Below are 20,722 nucleotides of genomic sequence, written 5' to 3'. Positions count from 1 at the left end.
GCGTGGTGGTATATATCTGTAATCCCAGCTACTCAAGAGGCTAAGGCAGGAGAATTGCTTGAACCCATTAGGTGGAGGTTGCAGTGAGCCGAAATTGTGCCACTGCACTCCACCCTGGGTGACAGAGTGAGGCTGTCTCGAAGAAAAAAAAAAAAAAGCTCATCACCCCTGGTCCAATGAGATACCATCTCGCGCCAGTTAGAATGGCAATCATTAAAAAGTCAGGAAACAACAGGTGCTAGAGAGGATGTGGAGAAATAGGAATGCTTTTACACTGTTGGTGGGAGTGTAAATTAGTTCAACCATTGTGGAAGACAGTGTAGCAATTCCTCAAGGATCCAGAACTAGAAATATCATTTGACCTAACAGTCTCATTACTAGGTACACATCCAAAGGATTATAAATCATTCTACTATAAAGACACATTCACACATATGTTTATTGCAGCACTATTCACAAGAGCAAAGACTAGGAACCAACCCAAATGCCCATCAATGATAGACTGGATAAAGAATATGTGGCACATATACACCATGGAATACCATGCAGCTATAAAAAAAGATGGATTAATGTCTTTTGCAGAGACATGGATGAAGCTGGAAACCATCATTCTCAGCAAACTATCACAAGAACAGAAAACCAAACACCACATGTTCTCACTCATAAGTGGGAGTTGAACAATGAGAACACATAGACACAGGGAGGGGAACATCACACACTGGGGCCTGTCAGTGGGTAGGAAGGAAAGAGGAGGGATAGCATTAGGAGAAATACTTAATGTAGATGACGAGTTGATGGGTGCAGCAAACCACGACAGCACATGTATACCTATTTCACAAAACTGCAAGTTCTGCATATGTATCCCAGAACTTAAAGTGTATGTATGTGTGTATATATATATACACACAAATGTAAATGTAAATGTAAATAAATTGAAAATGGTAAAAATAGAAATATGTTTCCTACACAAATAGTGACATAATAAAGCAAGATAGAATGTATGTTTGAGTTAAAAAAAATTGCTTAGAAGACAACTTGAATTCCATTCCAAGGAACTAGTTTTCAAAAGTTTACAACCAGATTTCAGTTTGGCAAAAGGCAACAATGCTGTTTTGAAAATAATTTCTGAAAAGAGCTTCCCCAGCAGTTCCAAATGGCAGTCCTGATACAAGGAAGTAGGGGCAATTTTGTTACCACCAGGAACACTGAATTTATTTTCAGACCTTGAAATTCTGGGAGGCCCTCAAATAATAATCAACTACAATATTTTACTTTACATAGAAATATTGTTTTAATGTTAATATAAAAGCTTGTATATGAACTAAAATTGTCAATCTGCCACTTTTAAGAAAGAAGAATCCATTATGTCCCTAATCTATAGTGAGTTGATATGTTCCATAAGCAGTTCTGGAAGGAGGCTACACTTAGAGCATAAATTGGTATAGATCGCTTTGCTCTCACAGATAGCGACACAATATTTTCTGCTGAATGGGAAAAAGTTTGAAGGCATAAATCAAGATAAAGCAATCATCTGACAAAGAATTACAAAGAGGCCCCATACCTTTTTCTTAGTGAACTCCATGTGACACATTGATTTTCCACTGAAGATAAAAGCCAAAATCATGTGTCATCAATAGAAAGCAAGCAAAACTATTTGGTTCAATATGTTATGGTACTTAACAAAAAAAACTTGCAGAGAAAAGACAAATCTAAAATGTTGCACATGATTCAAACAAGTCTGGATCAGAAGAGACATTTCAGAGGTCACTGCTAGAGAGTCAAGGATACATTAGAGAGAAATAAACTCCTGCTTTTTTGTTTATCTACTTACATACACAGATACTGTCTGATGAAGATGATTGATATCAGGTATGGTATTTGATGGTATAGTCATTTACAAAATAATTCATCCCTTATGATCTAATGCAATTTTCTTCATATTACACGTGTATATTTAAATACTTCCTTGTGAAGTGGAGGCTAGCCAGGCTGCTGTTAGCATATCCAGTACATTTCTGCAAATTCCAAAATGGCAAATCCCACAGTTGAAATTTCAACCTCTCTAGCGTCCCTCGGCTGGAGTGCATAATCACGGCAAAAGTCTGCAACATCAGAGGTGGCCGCCACAGACACAAAGTCTATGTTTCTCATTCCATTCTACCAAATCTATTCAGCAGTCTGGGTGAGGGGGCTTGGCAGTATCTATGAGCAGAAAGCATTCAAATGGCTGGTATATGTGCTTCCGGGGAAACTAAGGGGAAAAAAGAGAGAGGGAGGGAGGGAGGGAACAAGAAAGAAGAAGGAAACTCAAGGAGAGAGGAAGGGAAGGAGGCTGGCAAGAAGGGATGGAGGGAGCAAGGGAGGGAGGAATAAAGGAAGGAAGTTACACCAAGTTTCAAAACTGGCCACGGACTGAGAAGGATTAAGAGACAAACGGAATTGAAAGCATTTATGTTCATACTCGGTATTTTTCTTACCCATTCTTGCAAATTAGTAATTTAAAAATTTTCATTTCCACAAATCCACGTGTTTTCTTGTTCCTCTCTCTCCGCTCTTTTTCCTTCTTTCCTTCCTGCCTTTCTTCTTTCTTTTCAACATAGGTTATATAAATGTGTGAGAGCTATCACTAGTCTACATTAATCATCAGGATTTTCCTGTATATTTCCAATTAAGATGACCCATAATAATATTCTACTGTAATTTTGGAGGGTCCAAAATACTAGATGGCATTTAGTGTTTTGGAAATCATGACAAGTCTAACAGGACTTTAAAAAACCTATCAAGACATCTGATGTGTTTTCTTGCCCATACACTCTTTAATGAGGTCTGCTTGACCCTTTCTTCTTCCCTTCTCTAGTCATGGGTTCTTCACACTGAAAACTAAGCTTTGCATCAGTGTTTGACGAACAGGTGACATAATAAACTGCAGTTACATTTTAAATTCAGCTCAAGATGGTAGATGAGAAATCTAAGATTGTGAAGTGAGATTTAGCATGCTGTTCAGTATGCAACAAATCTGAGTGTTGCTCACACAGGATTCATACCAACAGGCTCCTTCCAAAACCTTTCAATGCAAATTCTAGCAAATGCACACTTGGAAGAAAAATGTTCCATGAAGTTGTATATGTAAATTTATACTTTCAGCATTTATGTATATAATTTCAGGGGAAGTGGGATCAACTTAACATTATTAAACATAGTCCAATGATATTTACAACATAACTTCAGAAACATTTTATTACTAGAAGTATTTTAAAAAGGATGTACCATTTAGGATTTAAGACACACCCCACAAATGAAAAAACAAATGAGATTATAAACAACATTTTTAAAAAAATTATGCCATCTTTTCACTACAAAATCCTCCTGGGGGAAAAATATCTTTTCCTTCATTATTAAAGGATGTTATCAGAGCACAGTGGAATTCTTTCAGATTTAGTCAGAAGGTTCTCTGGAGTTGAGAGATCTATTGGAGAATATTTTCTTTGAAAGTCCATGTCCTTTCCCCAGGCCTACATCATATATAAATAAACATTTCAGAAAAGGGGCCATGTTAAGAAAAAGTGGGTTGAAGATTGTAAGACCTGGTTCCTGGGTGCCAAATAATTCACAAGTTGGAATAAGCTGGGTTTCTGTAACACTTCTCTATGACTGCCATTGATACTGAACTATGCCAAGGAACTAAGTCCTACCAAGGAAAAGCAGGAGGAAAACAGGTGTAAGAAAACATTTCCTGTCAGTGTGTCCAGAGATAGCATGAGTCAACAGCGGCTCCTCATGAAGCCATCGATTCGTAACACTGGAGTATCTAGAATGCATCTGGGTCGAATTATTAAAAAGAAAGTTCTTCTCAAGCTAGTTGCAATGGTAGCTAATTTAAAAAATTAATGTTCTGCGATTCTGATAAAAACCTATGTGGTGAACCAACAATAAAGGCGGCTGGAGATATTGGTATGAAATAGTTATTTTTCCTTATATACCTGGACGTTCATGTAAGAAATTATACTTTTGGAAGGTCTGTCATATTCTCAGTGTATAAGAGTTGAATCATTTTTAGAAGTTATTGTCAGAATTTTGCTTTAATAGTGCAGTAAAGTGTGCATTCTCTCTCCCTCATTTTCATTCAACAGCCTCTACAAATTGAGCCTGGCTCAAAGGTCTTTCCCTCTTGGAATATGACTCCTCCCCTGTCCCTCTACATAGGCTGTTCTATAACAAATTATTTTGCTGTCTTGATTTTTCAGAGACCTCATGCTAGTAGTAGAGAGTCAGGAGAAAGTGAGATGTCCTATATAAAAGGCCTGCTAGAAAAAGAAATCAGCACTGAGTTCTAAGGATACTGAACAACTTTTTAAAAAACAAGCAAGCCATATTAAACACATTAGTTACAACCAAATTAGATAAAACCATGAAAATTATCCAAGAAGAAAAAGTACATCACCTGTCTAGGTTTAAAATTGCTTAAGGCTGCCATCCAAGGACCATCTATGATAACAAATACAGTAGTCTGTATTGACACAAAGTTTTAGTGATAGACGTAATTACATTCTTCTGCTGGTGGTGTTCTAGAATAAATGGAATATCTGCTGATCAAATCTGAATGCATCCCATAATATTAGCATGTAGGATCCCAGATCTGCAGGCACTATCTCTTTCTCAGATCTACACTTTGAATATTATGTTAGTTAAAATGAGAAGTATGTTAGAAAATGTCTTTTACAAAAGAAATATTGGCTGAGTATGGTGGCTCATGCCTGTAATCCCAACACTCTGGGAGGCCAAGGTGAGAAGATCTCTTGAGCTCAAGAATTTGAGACCAGCTTGGGCAACATATCTATAAAAAATTTTAAAACTTAGCCGGTGTGGTGGTGCACACCTATAGGCACAGCTACTTCAGAGGCTGAATCAAGAGGATCACTTGAGCTTGGGAGTTTGAGGTTGCAGTGAACTATGAACATGGCACTGAACTCCAGTCTGGGCAACAGAGTGAGAACTTGTCTTCAAAAAAATAAAAAAGAAGAAAAAAATAGGAAATATTGTGTTCACATCTGCTATGGTACTCTTTCTTATATAAACTATTTCTTCGCAGTATTCTAGAGGATTTAAGACAAATTTACCACTGAATAATTTCATATGGTATATTATTGCATTAGTATAGTATGTTATTATATAATTAGTATAAGTGACCAGTGCTGCAACAACCACATTCCAAAAAGTATTGTGATCCTCCAAAATTACAATGTCTAAATGACATTATTCTCCTTCATGAGACCATTATACCTTAATTTTTCAGCACCATGAAAATCTACAAATGCCCTCTAAAATATATTTAGAAAACGTGGGGAAAAAATAGATACAGTTTCAGAAGATACATATATTTTGAAAATTAGCCTTTTTGGAATAAATTATTCTTTATGACATATAAATAAACACATTTTTCAGACTGGCGGGGTAACATTTGCATCAGTCAAAATAATTAGATTACTAAAACCTGTAATCTTATTAGAAAAATGGTTTATTCAGAGAATCATTGGAATTATTAGCCTTCAAGCTGCTATAGATTGAATCTGATCAAAATAATTAAGATAATATTATTTCATTTTTCAGTATAATATCTCCTTAGTATTTTTGTTTCTTAGTTAATATGTGATTATATTTACTTCTGTGAATAATATGGATGAAGATCATTACAGTGTCAAGATCACTGGGTTCAGAGCACAGAAACCTCAAGTCTATTCTTTTTTCTTAAATACCTGTAAGACTTTAAAGAAGACAGAGTTTCTGGACTCTAATTTCTCTATCTGTAGAATAAATGGGTTAGACCAAATAACTCCTTTCTGCTTATAAATTTTCTAATTATATGACTGAGCTTACACCTGGAAAACAGTCTATCTCCTGTACAAATTAATGATAGAAATGAAAACCACCACGTTTCATGAAATTAACCACATAAATATCAACATCAACTGCTCAGAAGGACTTAAGTGCAAGTATCACAGGAATTCTGAAGCACAGAGAACTAAATATAAGAAATGTAACACTCTTCGTATTTTCAAAGAAGATTTTAATAATATATGTAAACACAGTAGCCTGTTCATAAGAAAAAAGAAAAGGGACGTCTTAGCATATTCAGGGTTCAACCAAAACTACTACTGGAATGTAAATCAAAGTAATATTCACCTAACTGTCATAATTGGCATGAATAATTTTAAGTAAAACACTTTTATTTGATATTAAATGTGAACAATAAGCCAAAACAGAGAAAATTAATAAATTGATCATTTATTGAAACTGAAATAAAAATATATAATTATTGAAGCCTCTTATATACATAAACCAATCATTGCTTAAATGAGCTGACATACTAGCTCCATAGTTTTATGTCACTAAGGAACTCTTTTGAACACAATAAAGAAACCAGAATTGAGCACAAAGAATGATGAACTGGGAAGTTCATGGCTTTCTATCTACTAATTAGGAGTACAATCATTCAGTCAAACAGCCACTCAACAAACATTTAGCATACAGCTTCTGGATACCAGGTACTGGTGTAGGTGCTAGAGCAACAAGGAAATAGTCCCTGCATTCAGTGAGCTCACAGGCAAGTAAACAAGTAAGTATAAAGACTGCATGACTGATTGGGAGCGGTGGTTCATGCCTGTAATCCCAGCACTTTGGGAGGCCAACGTGGGCAGATCACGAGGTCAAGAGATCGAGACCATCCTGGCCAACATAGTGAAACCCCGTCTCTACTAAAAATACAAAAATTAGCTGGGCACGGTGGTGCACGCCTGTAGTTACTTGGGAGGCTGAGGCAAGAGAATCAGTTGAACCTGGAAGGTAAAGGTTGCAGTGAGCTGAGATCACACCACTGCACTCCAGCCTGGTGACAGAGTGAGACTCTGTCTCAAAAAAAAAAAAAAAGACTCCATGATAAATGTGTATCTACAAAGGGCACAAAGGAATGAGTAGCTAATCCCCAAAGCCATATGGAGCAGTCAGTATAAGCTTCAGGAAAAGAAACTGAAGTAAAAAGCTAACCTGAATCTGAAAAAAATGAGTAGGTATTTTCCAAGCACGTTTCAGGGGAAAAGTTGCAGGATGCAGAAGTCCTCCCAAGTACAAAAAGAGAATGAACTCTGGACAACTGGCAATTTATGGCACACAGGAATCAGTAAATGTAGGGATGAGAGGCACACAGAAACATGGGCAAAAACAGGAATTTTGACTTTATTCCATAAATCATGGAAAGCCACCAATGGGTTTTAAGTAATAAAATACTAAGACCAGGTTTGCATTTTAGAAAGATCAATTTGATTTCAGTGAGGAGGTCCAAAAATGAGAGCAGCAAGGCCAGATAGAAGTCCTGCTGCAACTAGCTATGGTTAGAGATGCAGACCAAAACTAAGGTGAAATCATTTAGAAGAAAGAACGTGGATATAAGAGCCATTGGTTTGGCCTCTCCACATCATTTTTTTTATTTTATTTTCATTTATTTATTTATTTATTTATTGAGACAGAGTCTCGCTCTGTCACCCAGGCTGGAGTGCAGTGGCGTGATCTTGGCTCACTGCAAGTTCTGCCTCCCGGGTTCACACTATTCTCCTGCCTCAGCCTCCCGAGTAGCTGGGACTACAGGCACGCGCCACCACGCCCAGCTAATTTTTTCTATTTTTTAGTAGAGATGGGGTTTCACCGTGTTAGCCAGGATGGTCTCGATCTCCTGACCTCGTGATCCACCCACCTCGGCCTCCCAATGTGCTGGGATTACAGGCTTGAGCCACCATGCCCAGCTGGCCTCTCCACATCTTTACTGTTATACTGATAACATGGGGATGAAAATAAATATTATTTGTATTTAAACTATTATTGTTATGTGAAAATTAAACAAATAACATACTATGATAACATCGGAGGTTCAAGAAATATTAAGTCTTGAAAATCGGAAAGATGAAAGGAAGGAAACAGGGAGTGGGGAGGAAAGTAGGAGAAAGGAGAGAATATAGGAATGAGAGAGGAGGAAAATAATAAGAAAGAAGTAGAAAGCTAGGTACGGTGGCTCATGACTGTAATCCCAGCGCTTTGGGAGGCCGAGTCAGGCAGATCACAAGGTCAGGAGTTCAAGACCAGCCTGGCCAATATGGTGAAACCTTGTCTCCACTAAAAATACAAAAATTAGCTGGGTGTGGTGGCAGGCACCTATAGTCCCAGCTACTCGGGAGGCTGAGGCAGGAGAATCACTTGACCCTGGGAGGCAGAGGTTGCAGTGAGCTGAGATCACACCACTGCACTCCAGCCTGGGTGACAGAGAAAGATGCTGTCTCAAAAAAAAAAAAAAGAAAAAAAAAAAAAAGAAAGAAGTAGAAAAAGATATAGTATTTCTTAATCAGCAGAAGCTACTCTTATTTTTCAATACTCTACCTTTCTAATGTATCACTGACAAGGAAAGGTCTTGAATAATTGACTGAAGTCAGAATAGGTAAGGCACTCTACCTGTGGATACATGAGAGGCCTTAAAAAGTTCATGGAAAATGTATATTATGAAAAAAACTATGCAAAGGTTTCAATTTTGGCAGCAAAATAAACTCATACTAATTTATTATAGCATGTTTGAACAGGATCTAGTTTGAGACAGTAAGAAGGAGTAGACATTAGTTTGAAAAGAGCCCCTAGCAGAGCAATGTAAATTCTGCTAAAATTGAAGCAAGAACAAACATTAGATTATGATGAAGCTTGAGTGAAAGAATGGTGAAATCACTGATGCTTTACAAGAAGCTTGAGGGGACAATGCACCAAAGAAATCAGTAGTTCACAAGCGGACAGCTTTTTTAAAGAAGAAACGAGATGATGTGGAAGATGAAGTCCACAGGGACAGATCATCCATATCAATTTGCAAGGAAAAAAATTAATCTTGTTTGTGCCCTAATTGAAGAGGACTGATAATCAACAGCACAAACAATAGCCAACATCATAGACATCTTAATTGGTTCAGCTTACACAGTTCTGACTAAAAAATTAAAGTTGAACCAACTTTCCACTGCATGGGTGCCAAAAGTGTTGTGCTCAGATCAGCTGCAGACAAGAGGAGAGCTCTCAATGGAAATTTTAAAGAACTAGGGTCAAGATCCTGAAGGATTTCTTTGAAGAATTGTAACAGAAGATAAAACATGGCTTTCCCAGTATGATCCTGAGGGCAAAACACAATCAAAGCAATGGCTACCAAAGGTGGAAGTGGTCCAGTCAAAGCTAAAGGGGATCACTCAAGAGCAAAGGTCACGGCAACAGTTTTTTGGGGACATTCCAGGCATTTTGCTTGTTGACTTTGTGGAAGGTCAAAGAACAATAATATCTGCATATCATGAGAGTGTTTTGAATAAGTTAGCCAAAGTTTTAGGGCAAAATACCTGGGAAAGCTTTAGCAGACAGTCCTCTAACACCACAATGTTTCTGCTCATTCCTGTCATCAAGCAAAGGCAATTTTGTGAGAGTCTCAATGGGAAATTGTCAGGCATCCACCTTACAGCTCTGATTTGGCTCCTTCTGACTTCTTTTTGTTTCCCAATCTCAACAAATGTGGAAAGGGCACCCATTTTTCTTAAGTTAATAATGTATAAGAGACTGCATTGACATTGTTAAGTTCCCAGGACCATCAGTTCTTTAGGGATGAAAACCGAAGATCACATTTTCAATGTTTATCTTTTAACTTCATTTTTCCACAAACTTTTTGAAGTTTCTCCATACAAATGTCTCCATACAAATGAGCACTTGCAAAATAAGCAGAGAGTCTCATTCAATGGACAGAAAGTTCTGTGCCATCTAAAAATTATCTTAAGCAAGTTCAATGTGTAGCAACAGACTGTATTGATAAATATCAGTTAGTTTGACTTCTGCAATGACCATGATGGAGTAACAAGAACTAGACTTTCTCTCCCTCCTGAAACAACCAAAAAAATGGCCAAAATGTATGCCACAAAAGTTTGCAAGACCCTGTAAAGTCAGTCTCAAACAAGGTGAGCCTATCAACGGCCCTAATTTATGCCTGGAGAAAGTTTTCCAGCCCACTACTCCAGGAGAAAAGCCCAAGAGGAGCCCATTGTTCTCCCTGAGCTGAGGGGACAGAGCTGAGAGTCCACAGAAACCATGTTGACATGAGCTCTCAGGACAAGGTTTCCGAGAAGAAGGGGCTGCACAGAAAGAGAACTCCAGAGCTCTGCAAAGGGTCCCCCTAAAGTACATAGCTAAGTAATTGTTAGGACAGGCCTAGAGAAAAGTACCTACGGTTGGGGAAACAACACCCAGATAAGATGAAAAGTAACAGTACACATGCTCACCAAGGTCCAGTAATAGTGCTTATTTTATCAGCCAAACCAGAAACACCTCAAGATTCCCAGGGATACCCAGAAGGATCTTGCCTCACTAGTTGGGAGTGATTAGCTCTAAAATGAGAACTGGTCTGATCCCACCTAATGAATTTTTAAAGCAAGACCAAAAAGAGTCAAACTCTTTCCAACTAAACTTAAATACATACCAATACAAAGATCAAGAATATTTATATATACTTCCAGCACTCAATAAGATAAAAGTCACCATATCTGACATCCAGACACAGTTTAGCAGAGACACAACAGTAACAACAAAAGACAGAAGAACGTGGCTCATAATAAGGAGAAAAATCACTGAGTCAGAACTGATCCAGAGTAAATCAAGGTGCCAGAGTTATCAGTTAAGAACATTCAAATGCTTATTGAAACAGTATTCTATATGTTCTAAAATAGAGACATGCAAGATACACTAAAGGAGGCTGGGCGCAGTGGCTCACGCCTGTAATCTCAGCATTTTGCGAGGCCGAGGCAGGTGGATCACGAAGTCAGGAGTTCAGGACCAGCCTGACCAATATGGTGAAATCCCATCTCTACTAAAAATACAAAAATTAGCGGGGCATAGTAGCATGCGGCTGTAGTCCCAGCTACATGGTAGGCTGATAGCACATTAGTCATTAAAGAAGAAAAGATAGACACCTCTCAAAATAAAATAGAGAGAGAAAATAAATTTTTAAAAAACATGAACAGAGCAATAGTAGACAGTAAATTTCAAGTAACTGAATTTACGTGTAATCTCAGTTCCCAAAGGAGAGGAGAGGGAAGATGTGAAAACATTTGGGACTTTGAGTCAGGCAAAGCTTTCTTTGATATGACCCCACAGCATGATTTATATAATAATATATTGATAAGAAGAACTCATCAAATTTAAAAAAAAGAATCTGCTCTTCAAAAGAATCTATTAAGAGACTGAAAAGACAAGCTGCAGGCTGGGAGAAAATATTTGCAATTCATATATCTGATGAAAGGCTTGCATCAAAAATATATTTTAAAAGCTCAAAATTTAATAATGAAAAACAAACAACCCCATTTAAAACTTGGGTGAAAGACTGGAACAGACATTACAAAGTAGACATTTGTTTGGTAAATAAGCACATATGCTCAACATAATTAATGCTTAGGGCAATGCAAATTAAAACCAAAATGAGACGCCACTATCTATTTTTAAATAGCTAAGATTAGCATGACTGATAACAGCCAAGCACTGGCTTGGATGTGGAGAAGCTGAAACTCTCATACACTGCTGATGGGAATACAAAAAAGTGTAACCTTTGAAAAACAGTTTAAGAGTCCCTTAAAAAGTTAAACATACTTCTGCCGTAAGACTCAGCCATTGCACTCCTGGGTATTTACCCAAGAGAGATAAAAGTAGGTGTTCATATAATGATATCAACACAAATGTTCATAGCACATGTATTCATAATAGCCCAAACTAGAAACAGTCTAAATATCAATCAATACATTAATGAATTAACTTGCTTTATCCGAATTAATTATGGATACATACTATAACATGAATGAATCTCAAAATAACTATACTAAGTGAAACAAGGCAGACTCTAGAGGTAAAACATGCAGAGAAAAAAACATAAAATGTCAGACAAAAAAGTGCATAGTGTAAAATTTTATTTATATACATTTTTTGACTGTATAAATTACTGTCCAGTGACAGAAAGCAGTTTGGTGGTTTTTAAGGGCCAGGAATGAGGGGCCAGAGAAATGTATTATAAAGAGGCATCAGGAAACTGGAGGTGAAGTATATTTCCATCACCTCGATTGCGTGCTGATGGTTTCTAAACTTTCAATATTTTTAGTTTATTATATGTTATACAAAATAAAGCTTGTAATAAAAATCAAAAGATTGAGCCATCCTTATTTTCTCTATAAAAGAGCAGAATTATCCTTTTAGAGATTTGGAAAGATTATTAAAAGATAAGTTACAAAATACAGTACCTGACACGTATAAAATATTAAATAAATACTAGCCATGCTTAATTATTTTGTTTTAAGTCTATATGAGTCAAGTTTTAGTAGAAATATGGGCTAGAAAAAAAAAACAGAAAGCGGGACTCTGTGATCCGACTTGGGCTTATAGAACAGACTGCACTAGTTTGTTCTCATGCTGCTAATAAAGTCATACCCAAGACCGGGTAATTTAGAAAGGAAAGAGGTTTAATGAACTCACAATTCCACATGGCTGGGGAGGCCTCACAGTCACGGCAGAAGGCAAAAAAGAAGCAAAGGCACATCTTAAATGGTAGCAGAGAAGAAAGCTTGTGTAGGGAAACTCCCATTTTAAAAGCATCAGATCTCGTGAGACTTATTCGCTACCAGGAGAACAGTAGGGGGAACCCGCCCCTATGATTCAATGATCTCCACCTGACTCCATCCTTGACATGCGGGGATAATTACAATCAAGGTGAGATTCGGGTGGAGACACAGCCGAATCATATCAATGACTAATGAGAGTTACGTCCAGAACCTAATGAAAACCTGTCTGAGGCCACATTCCCTGTAAAGCAGATTTGAGATAGAGATTTGTGTAGAGAACATTTAACTGGGTAAAATCCTAGGAACCAACAACTGTGGCGAAAAAGCTGAATTGGATAAAGGGATTTGAGATGTGAGGCAGTCACAACAAATACCTCAGCTAATCTCAAGGGGGAGCTGAGAAGCAGGGGTGACCCTTCAGAGTTGCCCTAAATTGAGGCAGGAGTATGGAGTTTTAATACCTTTCACTGGCCATTCTTCAGATACGAGTTGTCCCCAAGGATGGACATCAGCTTGACAAGTTATTAATTAGATCTCCTGAGAATAAATTCTAGAGAGAATCAGCTGAGAGGCATGATTTGCCAACACTCCCAATAGCTGGGCAAACTTCAGTTTTGAGGGAGGATTTGGGTCACACACAAAAGACTCCACAACCAATTATTCATGGGAAATTCTATGTAGGCAGAGCTATTTCATGGCCAGTTAATCAAAACTACATAATCTATTTGGTTAAGCAAAAGAAATTAAAAAGATAAAATAAAACCTATATATTAACACTCAAAAGTTTTTAATGCATTTGCCTTGCATTTCATATGTTATGCCTTGCATTTCATATGTTTTGCCTTGCATTTGTTTATTTGCTTTCAAGAACCTTTAGAGAACAATAATTACTAATATAATATGGAGTAGCACAGCATAGACGAGGGAAGCTAACTCTCTCCCTTTTCCCAGAACCTGGAACAGCTAAAGATCCTAAGCATTGTCAGCTTTGGTATCTGACATAGTTTGGATGTTTGTCCCCTTCAAATCTCACGTTAAAATGTGATCCCCAATGTTGGAGAGAGATGCCTCCTGAATGGCTTGGTGCTGTCCTCTTGGTAATGAATGAGTTCTTACCCTGTGAGTTCATGCGATATCTGGTTGTTTAAAAGAGACTGACACCTCCTCCCTGTCTCTCTTGCTTCCTCTCTCACCATGTGATATGCTGGTTTCCCTTCACCTTCCACCATGATTGGAAGGTTCCTGAGGCCCTCCCTGGAAGCAGGTGCCAGTACTATGCTTCACGTACAGCCTTCAGAACAAGAAGCCAAATAAACCTCATTTCTTTATTAATTACCCCACCTCAGGTATTTCTTTATAACAATGCAAATGGGCTAACAGATAATCATTCATGGACAGTGAGTGTATTAGTCAATTTTCATGCTGCTGATAAAGACATACCCAAGATTGGGTAATTTATAAAGAAAAAGAGGTTTAATGAATTCACATATCTGCACCGCTAGCTGTATAAATATGGAAATATCTTCACTGCTACCTGTACAAATATGGAAATATCTACAGCGCTACCTGTATAAACATGGAAATATCTACACCGCTATCTGTATAAACATAGAAATATCTACACCGCTATCTCTATAAACATGGAAATATCTACAGCGCTATCCGTATGAACATGGAAATATCTACACCGCTATCTGTATAAACAAGGAAATAACTACACCGCCATCTCTATAAACATGGATATATCTACAGGGCCATCTGTATAAACACGGAAATAACTACACCGCTATCTGTATATACATGGAAATATATACACCGCTATCTCTATAAACATGGAAATATCTACACCATTATCTTTATAAACATGGAAATAACTACACCTCTATCTCTATAAACATGGAAATATCTACACTGCTATCTGCATAAACATCGAAATATCTAAACCGCTACCTGTAAAACAGGGAAATATCTACACCGCTATCTCTATAAACATTGAAACATCTACACTGCTATCTTTATAAACATTGAAATACCTACACTGCTATTTGTATAAACATGGAAATATCTACAACGCTATCTCTATAAACATGGAAATAACTACACCGCTATCTCTATAAACGTGGAAATATCTACACCACCATCTGTATGAACATGGAATTATCTACAACGCCATCTGTATGAACATTGAAATATCTTCACCGCTATCTGTATAAACATGGAAATATCTACACCGCTATCTGTATATACATGGAAATATCAACACCGCTATCTCTATCAACATGGAAATATCTACACCGCTATCTCTATAAACATGGAAATACCTACACCGCCATCTGTATCGACATGAAAATATCTACACCGCCATCTGTATAAACATGGAAATATCTACACTGCTATCTGTATTAAGATGGAAATATCTACACCGCCATCTATATAAACATGGAAATATCTACACCGCCATCTGTATGAACATGGAAATATCTACAGTGCAATTTCTATAAAGATGGAAATATCTACACCGCAATCTGTTTAAACATGGAAATATCTACACCTCTATCTGTATTAAGATGGAAATATCTACACTGCCATCTCTATAAAGATGGAAATATCTACACCGCCATCTGTATGAACATGGAAATATCTACACCGCTATCTGTATATACATGGAAATATCTACACCGCAATCTCTATAAACATGGAAATATCTAAACTGCTACCTGTAAAACAGGGAAATATCTACACCGCTATCTCAATAAACATTGAAATATCTACACTGCAATCTTTATAAACATTGAAATATCTGCACTGCTATTTGTATAAACATGGAAATATCTACAACGCTATCTCTATAAACATGGAAATAACTACACCGCTATCTCTATAAACGTGGAAATATCTACACTGCCAACTGTATGAACATGGAAATATCTAGAACGCCATCTGTATGAACATTGAAATATCTACACCGCTATCTGTATAAACATGGAAATATCTACACCGCTATCTGTATATAAATGGAAATATCTACACCGCTATCTCTATCAACATGGAAATATCTACACCGCTTTCTCTATAAACATGGAAATACCTACACCGCCATCTGTATCGACATGAAAATATCTACACCGCCATCTGCATAAACATGGAAATATCTACACCGCTATCTGTATTAAGATGGAAATATCTACACCGCCATCTATATAAACATGGAAATATCTACACCGCCATCTGTATGAATATGGAAATATCTACAGCACAATCTCTATAAAGATGGAAATATCTACACCTCCATCTGTTTAAACATGGAAATATCTACACCTCTATCTGTATAAAGATGGAAATATCTACACTGCCATCTCTATAAAGATGGAAATACCTACAACGCCATCCCTATGAACATGGAAATATCTACACCGCCATCTGTATAAACATGGAAATATCTACAGAGCTATCAGTAAAAACATGGAAATATCTACAGCGTAATGTGTATAAACATGGAAATACCTACCCCGGTATCTGTATTAACATGGAAATATCTACACCGCCATCTGTATGAACTTGGAAATATCTACACCGCCAACTCTGTAAACATGGAAATATCTACACCGCCATATGTAGGAACATGGAAATATCTACAACGCTATCTCTATAAACATGGAAATGTCTACAACGCCATCTGTATATACATGGAAATTCGTACACCGCTATCTGGATAAACATAGAAATATCTACACCGCTATATCTATAAACATGGAAATATCTACACCGCCATTTGTATGCACATGGAAATATCTACAGCACCATCTGTAGGAACATGGAAATGTCTAAACCGCTATCACTATAAACTTGGAAATACCTACACCGCTATCTGTATAAACATGGAAATATCTACACAACTATTTCTATAAACGTGGAAATGTCTACACCGATATCTGTATAAACAAGAAATACATAGAAAGCTATCTGTATAAACATGGAAATATCTACTCCGCTATCTGTGTAAACATGGAAATAACTACACCGCTATCAGTATAAACATGGAAATATCTACAATGCTATCTGTATAAACATGGAAATATCTACACCGCTGTCTGTGTAAACATGGAAATATCTACACGGCTATCTCTTAAAACATGGAAATATCTACACCGTAATGTGTACATACATGGAAATACCTACACCGCTATCTGTATAAACATGGAAATATCTACACCGCCATCTGTAGGAACAAGTACATATCTAAACCGCCAACTCTATAAACATGGAAATATCTACACCACCATCTGTAGGAATATGGAAATATCTACACCGATTTCTCTATAAACATGGAAATATCTTCACCGCCATCTGTATAAATATGGAAATACGTACACCGCTATCTGGATAAACATGGAAATATCTACACTGCTATATCTATAAACATGGAAATATCTACACCGCTATCTGCATGAAAATGGAAATATCTACAAAGCTATCTACATATACATGGAAATATCTACACAGCTATCTCTTTACACATGGAAATAACTACACCGCTATATCTATAAACATGGAAATATCTACACCACAATCTGTATGAACATGGAAATATCTGCACCGCCATCTGTATGAACATATAAATATCTACACCGCCATCTGTATGAAGAAGGAAATATCTAAACCGCTATCTGTATAAACAAGGAAATATCTACACCGCTGCCTGTATAAACATGGAAATATCAGCACTGCTCTATGTATGAAAATGGAAATATCTACACCGCTATCTGTATGAACATGCAAATATCTACACTGCTATCTGTATGAACATGGAAATAGCTACAACGTTATCTCTATGAAAATGGAAATAGCAACACCGCTATCTGTATGAACCTGGAAATATCTACACCGATATCTGTATGAACATGGATATATATACACAGACATCTGGATGAACATGGAAATATCTACACCGCTATCTGTATGAACATGGAAATATCTACACCGCTATCTGTATGAACATGGATATATCTACACAGCCATCTGGATGAACATGGAAATATCTACACCGCTATCTGTGTAAACATGCTTACATCTTCACCACTATCTGTATAAACATGGAAATATCTGCACCGCTATCGGTATGAACTTGGAAATATCTACACCGCTATCTGTATGAACATGGAAATACCTACACCGCTATCTGTTTGGACATGGAAATATCTACACCGCTATCTGCATGAAATTGGAAATATCTACACTGCTATCGGCATATACATTTAAATATCTACACAGCTATCTCTTTACACATGGAAATAACTACACCACTATCTGTATGAACATGGAAATAACTACACCGCCATCTGTATGAACATGGAAGTATCTGCACCGCCATCTGTATGAACATATAAATATCTACACCACCATCTGTATTAAGATGGAGATATCTACACTGCTATCTGTATAAACATGGAAATATATACACCGCCATCTGTATGAACATATAAATAAACCACCATCTGTATTAAGAAGGAAATATCTAAACCGCTATCTGTATAAACATGGAAATATCTACACCGCTGCCTGTATAAACATGGAAATATCAGCACAGCTATCTGTATGAACATGGAAATATCTACACCGCTATCTGAAGGAACATGGAAATAGCTACACCGCTGCCTGTATAAACATGGAAATATCAGCACCGCTATCTGTATGAACATGGAAATATCTACACCACTATCTGTATGAACATGGATATATTTACACAACCATCTGGATGAACATGGAAATATCTACACCACTATCTGTATGAACATGGAAATATCTACACCGCTATCTCTGTAAACATGCATACATCTTCACCGCTATCAGTATAAACATGGAAATATCTACACCGCTATCTGTATGAACATGGAAATAGCTACACCGCTATCTTTATGAACATGGAAATATCTACACCGCTCTCTGTATGAACATGGATATATCTACACAGCCATCTGGATGAACATGGAAATATCTACACCGCTATCTGTGTAAACATGCACACATCTTCACCGCTATCTGTATAAACATGGAAATATCTACACCGCTATCTGTATGAACATGGAAATATCTACACCGCTATCTGTATGAACATGGAAATATCTACACCGCTATCTGTTTGAACATGGAAATATCTACACCGCTATCTGCATGAAAATGGAAATATCTACACTGCTAGCAGCATATACATGGAAATATCTACACAGCTATCTCTATACACATGGAAATAACTACACCGCTATCTGTATAAACATGGAAATATCCACACCGCCATCTGTATGAACATGGAAATATCTGCACCGCCATCTGTATGAACATATAAATATCTACACCGCCATCTGTATTAAGATGGAGATATCTACACCGCTAGCTGTATAAACATGGAAATATCTACACCGCTATCTGTATAAACATGGAAATATCTACACCGCTACCTGTATAAACATGGAAATATCAGCACCGCTTTCTGTATTAACATGGAAATATCTACACCGATATCTGTATGAACATGGAAATATCTACACCGCTATCTGTATGAACATGGAAATATCTACACCGCTATCAGTATGAACAAGGAAATATCTACACCGCTATCCGTATGAACATGGATATATCTACACAGCCCTCTGGATGAACATGGAAATATCCACACTGCTATCTGTGTAAACATGCATACATCTTCACCGCTATCTGTATAAACATGGAAATATCTACACCGCTATCTGTATGAACATGGAAATATCTACACCGCTATCTGTTTGAAGATGGAAATATATACACCGCTATCTGCATGAAAACGGAAATATCTACACAGCTATCTGCATATACATGGAAATATCTACACAGCTATCTCTTTACACATGGAAATAACTACACCGCTATCTATATGAACATGGAAATATCTACACCGCCATCTGTATGAACATGGAAATATCTACACCGATATCTGTATGAACATGGAAATAGCTACACCGTTATCTGTATGAAAATGGAAATACCTACACTGCTCTCTGTATGAACATGGAAATATCTACACCGCTATTTGTATGAACATGGATATATCTACACAGCCATCTGTCTGAACATGGAAATATCTACACCGCTATCTGTATGAACATGGAAATATCTACACCGCTATCTGTATGAACATGGATATATCTACACAGCCATCTGGAAGAACATGGAAATATCTGCACCGCTATCTGTGTAAACATGCATACATCTTCACCACTATCGGTATAAACATGGAAATATCTGCACCGCTATCGGTGTGAACATGGAAATATCTACACCGCTATCTGTATGAACATGGAAATACCTACACCGCTATCAGTTTGGACATGGAAATATCTATACCGCTATCTGCATGAAATTGGAAATATCTACACTGCTATCTGCATATACATTTAAATATCTACACAGCTATCTCTTTACACATGGAAAAATCAACACCACTATCTGTATGAACATGGAAATAACTACACCGCCATCTGTATGAACTTGGAAGTATCTGCACCGCCATCTGTATGAACATATAAATATATACACCGCCATCTGTATTAAGATGGAGATATCTACACTGCTATCTGTATAAACATGGAAATATCTACAACACCATCAGTATGAACATATGAATACACCGCCATCTGTATTAAGAAGGAAATACCTAAACCGCTATCTGTATAAACATGGAAATATCTACACCGCTGCCTGTATAAACATGGAAATATCAGCACCGCTATCTGTATGAACATGGAAATATCTACACCGCTATCTGTAGGAACATGGAAATAGCTACACCGCTGCCTGCATAAACATGGAAATATCAGCACCGCTATCTGTATGAACATGGAAATATCTACACCACTATCTGTATGAACATGGATATATCTACACAGCCATCTGGAAGAACATGGAAATATCTACACCGCTATCTGTGTAAACATGCATACATCTTCACCACTATCTGTATAAACATGGAAATATCTGCACTGCTATCGGTATGAACATGGAAATATCTACACCGCTATCTGTATGAACATGGAAATACC

Source organism: Gorilla gorilla, chromosome 22 (assembly GCF_029281585.2).
Source record: "Gorilla gorilla gorilla isolate KB3781 chromosome 22, NHGRI_mGorGor1-v2.1_pri, whole genome shotgun sequence".
NCBI lineage: Eukaryota > Metazoa > Chordata > Mammalia > Primates > Hominidae > Gorilla > Gorilla gorilla.
Note: the sequence above shows the minus strand (reverse complement) of the source record.